Source organism: Eulemur rufifrons, chromosome 8 (genome assembly GCF_041146395.1).
Source record: "Eulemur rufifrons isolate Redbay chromosome 8, OSU_ERuf_1, whole genome shotgun sequence".
In the NCBI taxonomy this organism is placed as follows: Eukaryota; Metazoa; Chordata; class Mammalia; order Primates; family Lemuridae; genus Eulemur; species Eulemur rufifrons.
Genome location: NC_090990.1, coordinates 15543012 through 15555916, shown reverse-complemented (window position 1 = coordinate 15555916; position 12905 = coordinate 15543012). Strand labels below are relative to the sequence as shown.

Below are 12905 nucleotides of genomic sequence, written 5' to 3'. Positions count from 1 at the left end.
GCTCACAGCAACCTCAAACACCTGGGTTCAAGCGATCCTCCTGCCTCAGCCTCTGGAGTAGCTGGGACTACAGGCATGCACCACCATGCCTGGCTCACTTTTTCTATATATATTTTTAGTTGTCCATATAATTTCTTTCTATTTTTGGTAGAGACGGAGATCTTGCTCTTGTTCAGGCTGGTCTTAAACTCCTGACCTTGAGGGATCCTCCCCCCTCGGCCTCCCAGAGTGCTAGGATTACAGGTGTGAGCCACCGTGCCTGGCCCAGATATGTATGTTAACACTCTGATTCTGCTTACTGGATCTTGGTTAAATAAGAGAATGTTCTTGTGTTTAAGGAATACACATACAGGCCGGGCGCGGTGGCTCACACCTGTAATCTCAGCATTCTAGGAGACTGAGGCGGGAGGATCACTTGAGGTCAGGAGTTCAAGACCAGTTGGAGCAAGAGCAAGACCCCATCTCTACTAAAAATAGAAAAATTACCCAGGCATGGTGACATGTGCCTATAGTCCCAGCTACTCAGGAGACTGAAAAGGGAGGATGGCTTAAGCCCAGGAGTTTGAGGTTGCAGTGAGCTATGATGATGCCACAGCACTCTAGCCCAGATGACAGAGCAAGACTCTGTCTCAGAAAAAAAAAAAAAAAGAAAGAAAGAAAGGAAATACACATTCAGTCAGTGTTTGGGGTCAAAGGACATCACATTTGCAGCTAACTCTCAAAGGATCCAGAACAAAACATATTTAGAGGGGAAAGGATAAAACAAAAGTGGTAAATTTAACATTTGGGGACTCTGGGTGAACAGCATGTGGGACTTCTTGTAACTTCTCTGTAACTCTGAAATTGTCAAATAATGTTAAAATAACTTGGGGGAAACACTTACCTGGAAGATGTAAAACTGAGCTCATTCTCCAAAGCTCAGGCTCATTCCCCACCCTCAGCTTTTCTTCAGACAGACTTCCCCATAATAGCTCTTCCTTGGCTCCCATACCCACACTGTGTTAATGAGAGTAGCTAATTAACAGCTAATTTTCTGTGTCCACCAGGTACCAACTCACTCAACCTTCAACATCCCTGCAGAGGCATCTGCAATATACTATTGCTACCCCATTTTACAGATGGGCAGACAGGCATAAAAGTTTAGTAACTTTTTTTTTTTGAGATAAATTCTTGCTCTGTTGCCTGGGCTAGAGTGCGTGATATCAGCCTAGCTCACAGCAACCTCAAACTCCTGGGCTCAAGCAATCCTCCCGTCTCAGCCTCCCAAGTAGCTAGGATTATAGGTGCTCACCACCATGCCTGGCTAATTTTTTCTATTTTTAGTTGCCTGGCTAATGTTTTGCTATTTTTAGTAGAGACAGGGTCTTGCTCTTGCTCAGGCTGATCTTGAACTCCTGAGCTCAAGTGATCCTCCCACCTCAGCCTCCCAGAATGCTAGGATTATAGGCATGAGCCACCATGCCCAGCCAGAAGTCTAGTAAATTTTTTTTTTTTTGAGACAGAGTCTCACTCTGTTGCCCAAGCTAGAGTGCTGTGGCATCAGCCTAGCTCACAGCAACCTCAAACTCCTGGGCTCAAGTGATCCTCCTGCCTCAGCCTCCTGAGTAGCTGGGACTACAGGTATGTGCCACCATGCCTGGCTAATTTTATATATATATATTTTTAGTTGTCCATATAATTTCTTTCTATTTTTGGTAGAGATGGGGTCTCGCTCTTGCTCAGGCTGGTCTCGAACTCCTGACCTAGAGCAATCCTCCTGCCTCGGCCTCCCAGAGTGCTAGGATTACAAGCGTGAGCCACCACGCCCAGCCTCATTTGAATGTTTATAGGGAATGCCAAGTTCTGTGCAAGTGAGTCTCATGCATTCCAATTTAATTTTCAGAGCAGCCCTATGTGGCACACATTATGATTATGGCCAGAAAGAAAACAAAACACACAAAAAGCCAGGCAGACTGAGGAGCAAGGAGACTGAGTAACTTACCCAGGATTTCACAGCTAGGATGGGGCAGAGCGGGCATGAGCAATGACCAAACCTACACACAGATGTTATTATGCATACCCCTCTCCTGCTTATAGAAAGGGATTATTGACAACAGCAGCTCCCTAGCTTGTTAGGTGGCCCCAAGTCAGTTGTTTTCCACATCATCACCTCATTTAATCATCCCAAGATTGCTGCAGGGGATGCCAGCATCCACTGGGATGTCAAGCACGTGCCAGCTGCTGCCTTGAGAAAGGGCTTTACGTGCTGACTCTGTGGGCCAAGGAAGCACCTGAGAGCTTCAAACATGCGGATTCCCAGGTTCTACCCAGACCTGCTGAACCAGAACTACTGGGGAGAGTCCTAGGAATCTGCATATTTTGAAACACTTTCCAGGAGATTGTAAATCACGTGGTTTGAGAAGTGCTTTAAGGTATGAAGACTGTACTGTGGAAACTAACAGATTCAGTGAAGCACATTGTCTTGTCCAAGGGCACACGGCCGACAAGTGGCAGAATCAGAATTCTTCCCAGGCAGTCTGGCTCCACCTCCACTGTGTAGAGAGACGTGAAACACATGCTCCATGAGCACTCTGTGTGACTCAGGGGCCCTGGAAGCGTGGGGAACATGCCCCTTTATGGGCCGAGGGCGGGTCATTCTTGCTGTCCCCCACTACATTACCCAGTCTGATGTCCTTCACTAACATGGTCTTCATGTTGAAGCCCACGTTGTCACCAGGCAGGGCCTTGGGCAGGGCCTTGTGGTGCATCTTCTGGACTTGACCTCTGTGGTGATGTTGCGTGGGGCAAAGGTCACCACCACACCCCGTTTGAGGAAGCCTGTTTCCACCCAGCCCATGGGCACGGCGCCAGTGCCTAGAGGGACAGAGCACCCAGGGCTGTCAGCAGCCAGACCCCGGTGGGCCCTCAACCCCAAGCACGCCCACACGGCCTGGACTCACCCCCAATCTTGTACACGTCTTGCAGGGGCTTGTCTGTAAGGCAGGCAGGGGGAATGATTGAGTCCAGTGCTTCTAGCGGCATCACACCTGCCACACTCCCTTCCTTCCTGGTCACCTTCCAGCCTTTGAACCAGGGGATCTGCAGAAGCCACCAGACATGCAGCTCACTCAGCCCAGAGAGGGCCTGGCTCTGTTCCAGGTGCCAGCCTGCACTTAACACAGGGCTCAGGGGATTTACACATGCTAAGCCTTGGCTTCCTCATCTACGAAACAGCGATATCACCATCTACCTTACAGGCCATTGTAAAGACAAGTTCCACACGTGAGCCATCCCATGACACCTACTGTGCACCCACCAGATAGTGACGATTACTGTAAATCTCACAGGCATTGCAAGATTGGTTCCCAGTGTTGAGCCAATACATTTCAGGAAGCAAAGGGTCCTTGAACCTGAATAACCCTTAGGTCCCATCCTATCTGCTCATTACACAGATGGAAAAACTGAGGTCCAGAGAAGGGAAGGACTTGTTAACACACAGCAATTATGTTGGCATACTTAACATAACATAACAAAAACATGACTCATTAGGTGTCATGGCATTCCAATCCTAGCACTTTGGGAGAATGAGCACCAAGTTTTTGAAGATCACGCCCCCCCACCCCCAATCATTGTGCATTCAAGATCTGAGTTTGAATAACCTCATCAAAACTTAGATCATCTAAAAAGCTTCAAGTCTCATCTGCTTTATAGCTCTCCATTGAACCCTCTCACGAAAGTGAAAGCTTAAAAGGACTAACATCCATTAATACATTCCATTTTATGTCCCTTCCTCTGTTCTCTTCAATTTCCTCAACCACTGGAGTCTTTCCTGTTGCTTATGTTCCTTTAGACTGGAGCCAAAGACACAGTGCTTTCCAAAGACTAAACGTTCTGTGGCCATCAGTTTTCATTGGTAGAGAAGCATAGACTTGGCATGATAAATTTAGAATGAGGTCTTCTTTTATATCCTATAAAAAGTTAAACTAACAATAAGAAAATGAGGATGAAGTAGTAAAAATATTTGAAGTTAGATTTATACTATCGTACCGCATGTGGTTTGGAGAAAAGAGCCCTCAACCTGAAGATTTGAAGATTCTTATTCTATATGCCTCTTACTAGGTGATAACTGGGAAAGTCACCTAACCTCTCTGAACCTTAACTTCAGTATCTACAAAGTGACTCTGATAATATTTTTCCCCACCTACCTCACAGGGTTGTTGTGAAGATCAAATGAATCATGTACATAAAAAAGACTTTGATATAAAATGTATCATACAGACATAGGATCCTGTTGCATAGTTGCAAGTCATTCCTTCGGCTCTGGGGCCTGGGAGCGTGGGTGACTTAAGCATACTGAAAGCTGTACCGTGTCAAAGCTGGATACATGCTAACAAGGCTATGTTAACTTTTTTTTTTTCTCTAAGTACGTAGAATACTACCATGAGCTAATTCTAAGGAGCAAGACTATAAATTTCTCTAAAATTATCACTTAGATTGATAATGCTCTAGAGAGCAGTTATGGTTATAACATACTAGTGGTCTGCAAAAATAACATACTAGCGGTTTGCAAAATTGGTCTACTAAGTTGTGACCAGCATTTTTTAAAAATAAAAGAACATGGAGCAGAATATTGCACAATGTATCTGATATGGTTGAGAGTAAATCTGGTTTTAGTTATATATATCTATAAATGTCTATACTTGGTTCTTAAATAAAATGCATTTTTTTCCTGTGGGGGGAAAAAAAGAATGTGCTTCAGGGTCTCAAGACTGTTCTCGGCCGGGCACGGTGGCTCACGCCTGTAATCCTAGCACTCTGGGAGGCCGAGGCGGGTGGATGGTTTGAGCTCAGGAGTTCGAGACCAGCCTGAGCAAGGGCAAGACCCCGTCTATACTAAAAAATAGAAAGAAATTAGATGGACAACTAAAAATATATAAAAAATTAGCCGGGCATGGTGGCACATGCCTGTAGTCCCAGCTACTCGGGAGGCTGAGGCAGGAGGATCGCTTGAGCCCAGGAGTTTGAGGTTGCTGTGAGCTAGGCTGATGCCACAGCACTCTAGCCCGGGCAACAAAGTGAGACTCTGTCTCAAAAAAAAAAAAAAAAAAAGACTGTTCTCAAGGAAGCCAACTTGTAAGCAAGGGCAGCATTGTCTCGGTGTAAGACCTTCTGAGGGTCGACTTTCAGTATACCAGTGCAACATGTGCGTACCTTTTAAGCAGATATAACATCTACTTCTCTAAAAATCCTGGCCACAGCTCAGAGATATCATCTTTGCCCTCAAAGACTTATCGGTTAACTGGAAACACAGGACAGAAAAGGTACAGGAAGAAGCAAGGTGGTTGATGTTAAGGGCCAAGCGGGCAAGCAGACCATCCCAGCAGCAGAGCGGGTCAGCACGTGGGCTTAGGTCAGACACACCGTCAGAATCCCAATATAAAGTTTCTGCCTCCCAGCCACAGGTCCTTGAGTCAATCTCTAGGCTTTAAATTTTCAGTGTCCCATCAGCATCAAGGAAGGTGCCAGCACTATAGATGAAAGTCTCTCTGTCTCTGTCCTTGGCAGGACTCTAAACCTGGGAGGACGCAGTAACTGCATCAGGGAAGGCTTTGGCAGGATGGGGCAGAGGGCGCCAGACATGGGAAACCTTCCATGGAAGAGAACAAGAGCCACGCAGAGCACATCTTGCCTCGTGAACTCAAAAACTGCTGGCCCAAGGAAGAAAGTTACTGTGTCTGTCAATGCTCCACTCTTGTTGGAGCGGAGGGGTAGCAGGTAGGTGGCTTTGAAAAATTGAGTGAGCATTTTTATATAAATAATTCTAGCTTGTGAGAGAAAGAATATCCCCTTTTTCAGAAGGGCTAATTGAGGGTCTGAAGTAGGTTGCCCAGGGCCCGATGACTGGCGAATGGCCAGGGCAGAGGTTGATAATGAGACCAGCTCCGCACACCGAAACACCAGCCTCTTCCCAACGAGCCCGCCGTGTGGGTGAGGTGGGGGTAAACTCTGCCATCTGTCTGATAAACGTGCCAGCTCACTCGGCCCTGCGCCCACCCACAGTGCCTCCACCACAAGCCCATGAGGCCAGCAAACCCTGAGTCCAATATCTAGTCCACTGGCTGCAGGCTAACACGCTTTGTTCTTTTAGCATTTAGGACATAGTACGTGCCTAATAAGTGCTCAGAAGGACATGGAAACGAAACCCTCTTATCTCCTGGCTGAAATGGGCGACAACATTCGGTCATAGGGAAACAGACACTAAAGCTTCAGGTTTCTGTTCTGACATCATCTTAGAAGACCCTCCCTGAACTACCGGAGATAAAGTAACTCTCCCACACTGTGTCCCTTCACCCTTTTTTAGAATTTCCTTCTCAGCACTTGTCCCCATCTTCGGTGTTTTCCTTCCCCACGGACCGTGAGCGCCAGGAGCAGACTCGCTTCTCAGTGGCCGCGGCACCCTCAGCACCAAGGACAGGGCCCACTGCCCCCGGCTCCCGCAGCGCGGAACGAACACACTGCCCGGCCCGGCTCATCTTTCTGCAGGGCGTTTGGGTGGTGTGTGTCAGAAGAGTCCAAAATAATGCCCACCCTTTGTTTCACTAGGAATTTATTCTAATTAAAGTATTGAGGATATAGGCAAAGATTTATTTACCCAGATGTTTATGGCAGTTTTTTAATAAAATTAGAAACAATATACTTAGAAGCTGGTGACCTCAGGCCATCCCTTAACTGCACTGGGTCCCCGTTTTCTGATTTTGTATGGGAATAAAATGCCTTCTTCGTGGGGCTGTGTATGTGTGAAGCTCTCAGTCCGGTGTCTGGCGTAGAGTCATTTCTCATTAATCACTATTTTCAGTGAATAATGGATATGTCTAAACTAACTACCGTACCTCCATGAGATGTGATATGAAACTCTCATTAACTATTCAACATGTTTAAATAGCAACGAAAGTTTAAAAATGTGTTATAGACCATTATGTATAGTTTGAGTCCAGCTATGAATATCTAGAAAGAGCTACATGAAAACCAGGTTATCTATAAGTGATGGGATTGCAGTTTCTGCTTCATATCTGCATGAAATGTTCATTTGTAAAGATGTTATAGGCATCACTTTTCTAATCAGAAAAAGATAGCTATCTACTTAGAAGGAAAGGCTAAGAATTCTTAAGTCAGTTATAGAAAAGCTAAGCTTTAGGCAAATGTAATAAATAATAGCAGTTAGCATATGAGCACACTGTGTGCATGAATGGATGCCCATGTGAAGTCTTTAATTCTCAAACCCGCATAAAGTGAGTCCTAAGGCCCAGAGTGTTAATACCTCACTCACCCCTTTACTGTGGGCAAAGGATAGAGTTGAGACTGGAACCCAGGTCTGAGAACTATATTTTTTAATCTTTTTTTTTTTTTTCCTTTTTTCTTCTGGAGCCTTGAGTAATGTCTGAGAACTAGACTCATCTGTTAGGGAGACACTTGTCTAAGAATATCAAACCCTCCAGATTGTGGGATCCCTGATCACAATGACTATATCTTATACACATTTATCTTGTCCCCACCCTGCTTGAGGTGGGATAGCTTAGATGCTAGAAGCACGGGCTAGAATTGTGAACCCTCCAGCACTGCCCCACAGAACTTTCTACAATGATGCAAATATTCTCTTTCTGCACTAACTGTCCAATTCAATAGCCACATACAGTTGCTGGACACCTGAAATGTAGCTAATACAACTAAGGAATTGGATGTATTTCATTTGATTTCACTTTAATAATTTAAATAGCCACACACAACTAGTGACTATGACATTGGTCAGCGCAGTTCTATGCTTACTAGTTGTATAGTGTTAAGTAACCTCTGTTTGCTCATCTGTTAAATGGGTATCAAAGCATGCATTGCGAGGGGATGGAGATCATTCACAGTGACTGACCCATGAGTATGCTGTAAATCCTGGGCATTATATTCTAGAAGAAGCTCAAATATTTGAGTGGGAAAGTCTCATTTAGTTGGCCCTACCGGTCAGCCCTCACCTTGCTGCTGGGTTCCTGCATGTTGTCCCCATGCCAGCCAGAGATGGGCACGCATGGCACAGTCTCAGAGTTGTAACCAATCTTTTCACTCCCTGCTGGTCTTCTCAAGGTGCGCACCACTGCAAAGTGGTGCCGTGATGTCTGTCTTGTTGACTGCCATGAGAAGCTGCTTCACGCCCAGCATACAGGTCCTCAGTGCGTGTCCTGGGTCTGCCCATTCTTGGGGAAGCCAGCCTCAAACTCGCCTACACCACTTGCGATAATCAGCGCAGCACAGTCTGCCTGGCCCAAGGGAGGAAGGCCCAGCCCAGACCTGGCCTGGGACCCGCTGCCCAGCCCCACAGCAGGGCGAGGCAACCCTGGTGGTACCCGCAAGGTGCCCATGATCATGTTCTTGATGAAGTCACAGTAACCTGGGGTGTCTGATGGTGACAGAGTATTTCTTGGTCTTGAACTTCCACAGAGAGATGTCGATGGGGATATCAAATTCCCGCTCTGCCTGTAGCTTGTCCAGCACTTGGGCGAATTCGAAGGGGCCTTTGCTCATCTAGATGGGAAGTGGGAGGGAGAGGTAGGGTCACCCCTACTTCCAGAGCTGCCCATCAACCAACAACAGAGTTCCCAATTAAGTAACATGGCAGTATAAAAAGAAGTCTCTGAATTTTTAAAGTAGAATGTATCACTTGTATAAGTTTTTCTTTAAGAGCAAGTTCTGGAGTCAAAGTGACCCAGAGCCATTCATAAAGTGTCTGGTTCCTGGGCCTGGCACACGGTCAGCCAGTCCTCAATTAGTATTAATAGTAGCAGCGAACACTCAATAATGCTGACCACGTACGTGGTGCTGTTTACTCGGGTCATCTCATTTAATCCTCACACTGCCTCAGTGAGGTTTCATCCCCACTTTACAGATGAAGTAACAGAAATGAACTAGCTCCAGATCACACAGTTAATAAGCAGCAGAGCCAGGACTTGAACCCAGGGTGTCAGACTCTTTCATCAAGCTCTTGACCACTACCCTCTGGTAAAGGGTAGCGGTGACTCGTAATTACCCTGGAACCCTGGTAAAAACGAGACCACTAAAAGAGTCAATAGGCTACCATATCGGTCCAGGGTACGTTCTACGCCACACCAGCCGAGAGATCCTGGGGTTTGTTCATTTCAGCTGTGATTAGCACGCTGTGCTGGGCATAGTGGAGGACAAGAAAGGACAGAGACCAGGTGGCTTCTTCAGAAAAGACTAATTAGGTCATTCAGAGATAGGACTAGAGCCTAGGTGTCCTGCCTTTTGCTACTGTAGGAACTTTTATAAAGTCCACTCTAGCTTAGAACATGTGTTAGATAAGCAGTTCTCAAAGGGCAGTCCAAGGCTCCCTGGGGACCCTAGCGTCAAGGTCAAAACTATTTTCATAACAATACTAAGACATTTCCCTCTCATTCTCTCATGAGTATACAGTGGTGTTTTCTAAGGGCGACACGACATGTGAAATTGCAACAGATTGAAGGAAGAAGCAGATGAGAGTCCAGCCGCCTTCTATGAAGTCAGACATTAGAGAGATCTGCAAAAATCTAAAACAATGTCACCCTTCTCATTAAGATTTTCTGTTTTGGAAATAGTTGTTTCTTCACACATTAAATATATGATATTTATGTTAATATGTCAGGCGGATATTATTATTTTAAGATGAAATATTTTTAAAACTTCATTTTAATTTTAAATATGGTAAATTTTTAAATTTTAACTTGTTGCTGACTTGAAGCTCATGAATATAGTAATACAGATAGCTCTAACTCATAAACAAAAGCTTCTTGGGGTCCCTTTAAGAGTGTGAAGGGTGGGCCAGGTGCGGTGGCTCACGCCTGTAATCCTAGCACTTTAGAAGGCTGGGGCAGGAGGATCACTTGACCTAGGAGTTGGAGACTAGCCTGAGCAACATAGTGAGACCCCATCTTTACAAAAAATAGAAAAATTAGCCAGGAGGGGCGGTGCATACCTGTAGTCCCGGCTACTCGGGAGGCTGAGGCAGGAAGATCACTTAAGCCCAGGAGTTTGAGGTTGCTGTTAGCTATGATCATGCCACTGCACTCCAGCTGGGGTGACAGAGAAGACCTTGTTTCAAAAAAAAAAAAAAAAAAAAAAAAGTGCATGAAGGGTTCCCAAGACCAGAAATTTTGAGAATCACTATATCAGATCATTCATTGTTCCATAACATTCTTAGTTTTGAGTCTATCCAACTGGCTATGGACCAGTCAGTCTTTTCTCAGGGTTCTAACACTTTCCTTAACAGCCCCTAACTCGTAAGCAGCCCCATAGCAATTCAGACTGCACCGCAGGAAGCCAGGACTAGGAAAACCGGGATCCACGTAGCCAGTGACACTGATCACAACCTGTCGCATCTCTCGTCAACCCTCCCCACTTTTCCCTCCGCGGCAGCCCAGCTTGGTCTCCATGGTTTCCCACCCTCTTCCCTGGCTCTCTCTTCTCCACCCATCCCAGGGCTTTGCCCTCACACCCTTCCCCATGCCGTGCACGCCACTCACTCCCGAGGCCTAGTCTCCAACCCCAGCTCCTGTCCTGACCTTCAGACTTCAAGGTTCACCTGTCCCCTGGACATCAGCACAGAAGGCTCAGCTTTCCCACATCTAGAGCAGACTTGTTCAGTCCCCAGGCCAGCTCTGCTTCTGGTATCAAATATCCAATTTCCAAAGACAGAGCCTCAAGAGGTCACCTTCAAGTCTTCTTCCTCCTTTCCCTCTTCCCTAGAGCTGGCCCCTAACTTCTGCAGATTCCCACCTTCATGTCCCTGGGCTCTCTCTGTTATTCTCTGTCTCCATTGCTGCTGCCTGGGCATGCGCCACCAACCTTGCTCACCTGGTGAGCCGCAGCCACCTCTAACTGGCCTCCCAGCCCCAGCGCTGGGCCCTCGGGGCTCTTCTCCCTACGCTGCAGCCAGAGTGCTCTTTCTAAAAAACATGTCTGATCCCATCACGCCTGTGCTTGAAATCCTTCAGTGGCCGCAGGGAAAGTGGCCAGGCTTAGCAGGCCACTCGCCACCCACTGTCCATCCCAGGAGCTCTGCACCTGCTGTTCCACCCCCCTCAGAGGAGGTCCCTTTCGCTGGGAAAGCTTCAGGGCCTCCCAAGCCTCCCCACTGTCCCTGCCCTGGGCTCCTACAGCACCCACACTGTTGCTGAGCTTGTTGTGACATGAGGCTGTGTGACCACGAGTTCCTGGGGGACAAGGCCTGTTACATTCACAACTGTATCCCCAGGGGCTACCCCAAGAACTGTGGCAGATGCAAATAAATGCTTTTAACTGGAGGTGTTGGCAGCTTTACCTCCTGAGACACAGTGTGGCATCTGTGTCACTCTAGAATTTAAATCTTGGTGCCACCTTCTTTATGCACCTTGGGCAAGCTTCTGTACCTTCTGAGCCTCATTTGCCCTACCTGGGAAGTGGTGGCCACACCACCTGTCATGATTGAGGTGGAAAGAACCTGCCAGCCCAGCTGGTGCTCAGCAGGGGTGTGCTGGCCCCTACCCGACCACAAGGGCTCCCTCATGGTTGGAAGTATCCCTGGGGGTTTGGGGGACTCAGGCAGAGCAGCCTTACCTCTGCTGCCTCCTTCTCAAACCTACCCATGATAATCCTAGCACTCTGGGAGGCCGAGGCGGGAGGATCACTTGGGCCCAGGAGTTTGAGGTTGCTGTGAGCTACAATGATGCCACTGCACTCTACCCAGGGCGACAGAGTGTGACTTTGTCTCAAAAACAACAACAACAACAACAAACCTACCCACGGCCCTCTCGTCAATGCCCCCAGATTTGAAGATGAGAAGATGAGGTGCCCGGTGATTGTGGACTTGCCCAAGTCCACATGGTCAATTACCAGGATGTGGATGTGGGTCTTCTCTTTGCCCATGGTGGGGGCTGCTTGGAGAGAGGAGGACGGGCATGCTCAGGGTGGGCATCGATGACCCCCTACCCCCAGCTCATCCTCTCTGGGACGGGGCCGGCTCAGCCAATGGAGGGTGAGACAGGAGAGGAAAAGAGTTCACTAGGAAGGCAGGGGAGGGGGCCGCCCTCCTGCCTCATGCTGGTGGGGTGCTCTAGTCTCTGCCCCAGCTCCAAGGAGGACGTGCCCACCTCCGGAGCCAGGAGTCTCGCCAAGCACCTAGATGCAGACAGCGGGTTTCCTGGTCCCACTTTTACAGCTGACATCCAGGCTGCCCCTCCCATCCCAGGGTCCTCATTGGCTCCTGCTGGCCCCCAGGACCCGTGTGGGAAAAATACAACAGCTGGAAGGACTCAGGGAGTGGCTGTCATGTTTCAGGTGGGGAGCCGGCAGCCAACCAGGAGGCGTTTCTGCACTTTGAGGTGCTGATTGATGACCCCCTCCCCTCCACCCCAGCCTGGGCACTAGGAGGTGGCCCAAGCGTCAAAGGCAGGCCAGGGATGGGGGTGAAAGCAGACACTTGGGATTAGGAGGATGGCCCCACACTTACTGCCCCTGTGCATTTGCAGCTGCTCAGGAGTGTGTGTACACAGGGTGGGGGAGAAGCAGGGAGGGGCGGGAGGTCTAGCTGCTCAGGCATCCACCTCCTGAGTTGTCCTGGTCCATCACCAGCAAGATGGATTCATCTGTCTCCAGCGGCCAGCGCAGAGCCAGACCCGTGGGAAACCGTGTGGAGTTTGCTGCATGAATGCATGGTGGCCAACAGAAGGACAGCTCACCACCTGCTAGGCCTGAGCACAGAGCACTGTATTCTTCCGTTCCTCTGTGCTACTACTAACTCCATCTGAAAAAGGAGAAAATGAGGCTCAGGAGTGGGACCACCTGTTAGAAAGCAGCAGAACTAGGATGCAAACTCCAGCTGATCCCAGAATTTGAGTCAGAGCCTCACTCTG

At 48.0% G+C, this 12905-nt stretch overlaps 1 pseudogene; it reads right to left on the bottom strand.

The window, feature by feature from the left end:
* Positions 1–2579: 2579 nt before the first annotated feature.
* Positions 2580–11919, bottom strand: LOC138390254 (elongation factor 1-alpha 1-like; annotated as a pseudogene).
* Positions 11920–12905: the final 986 nt, after the last annotated feature.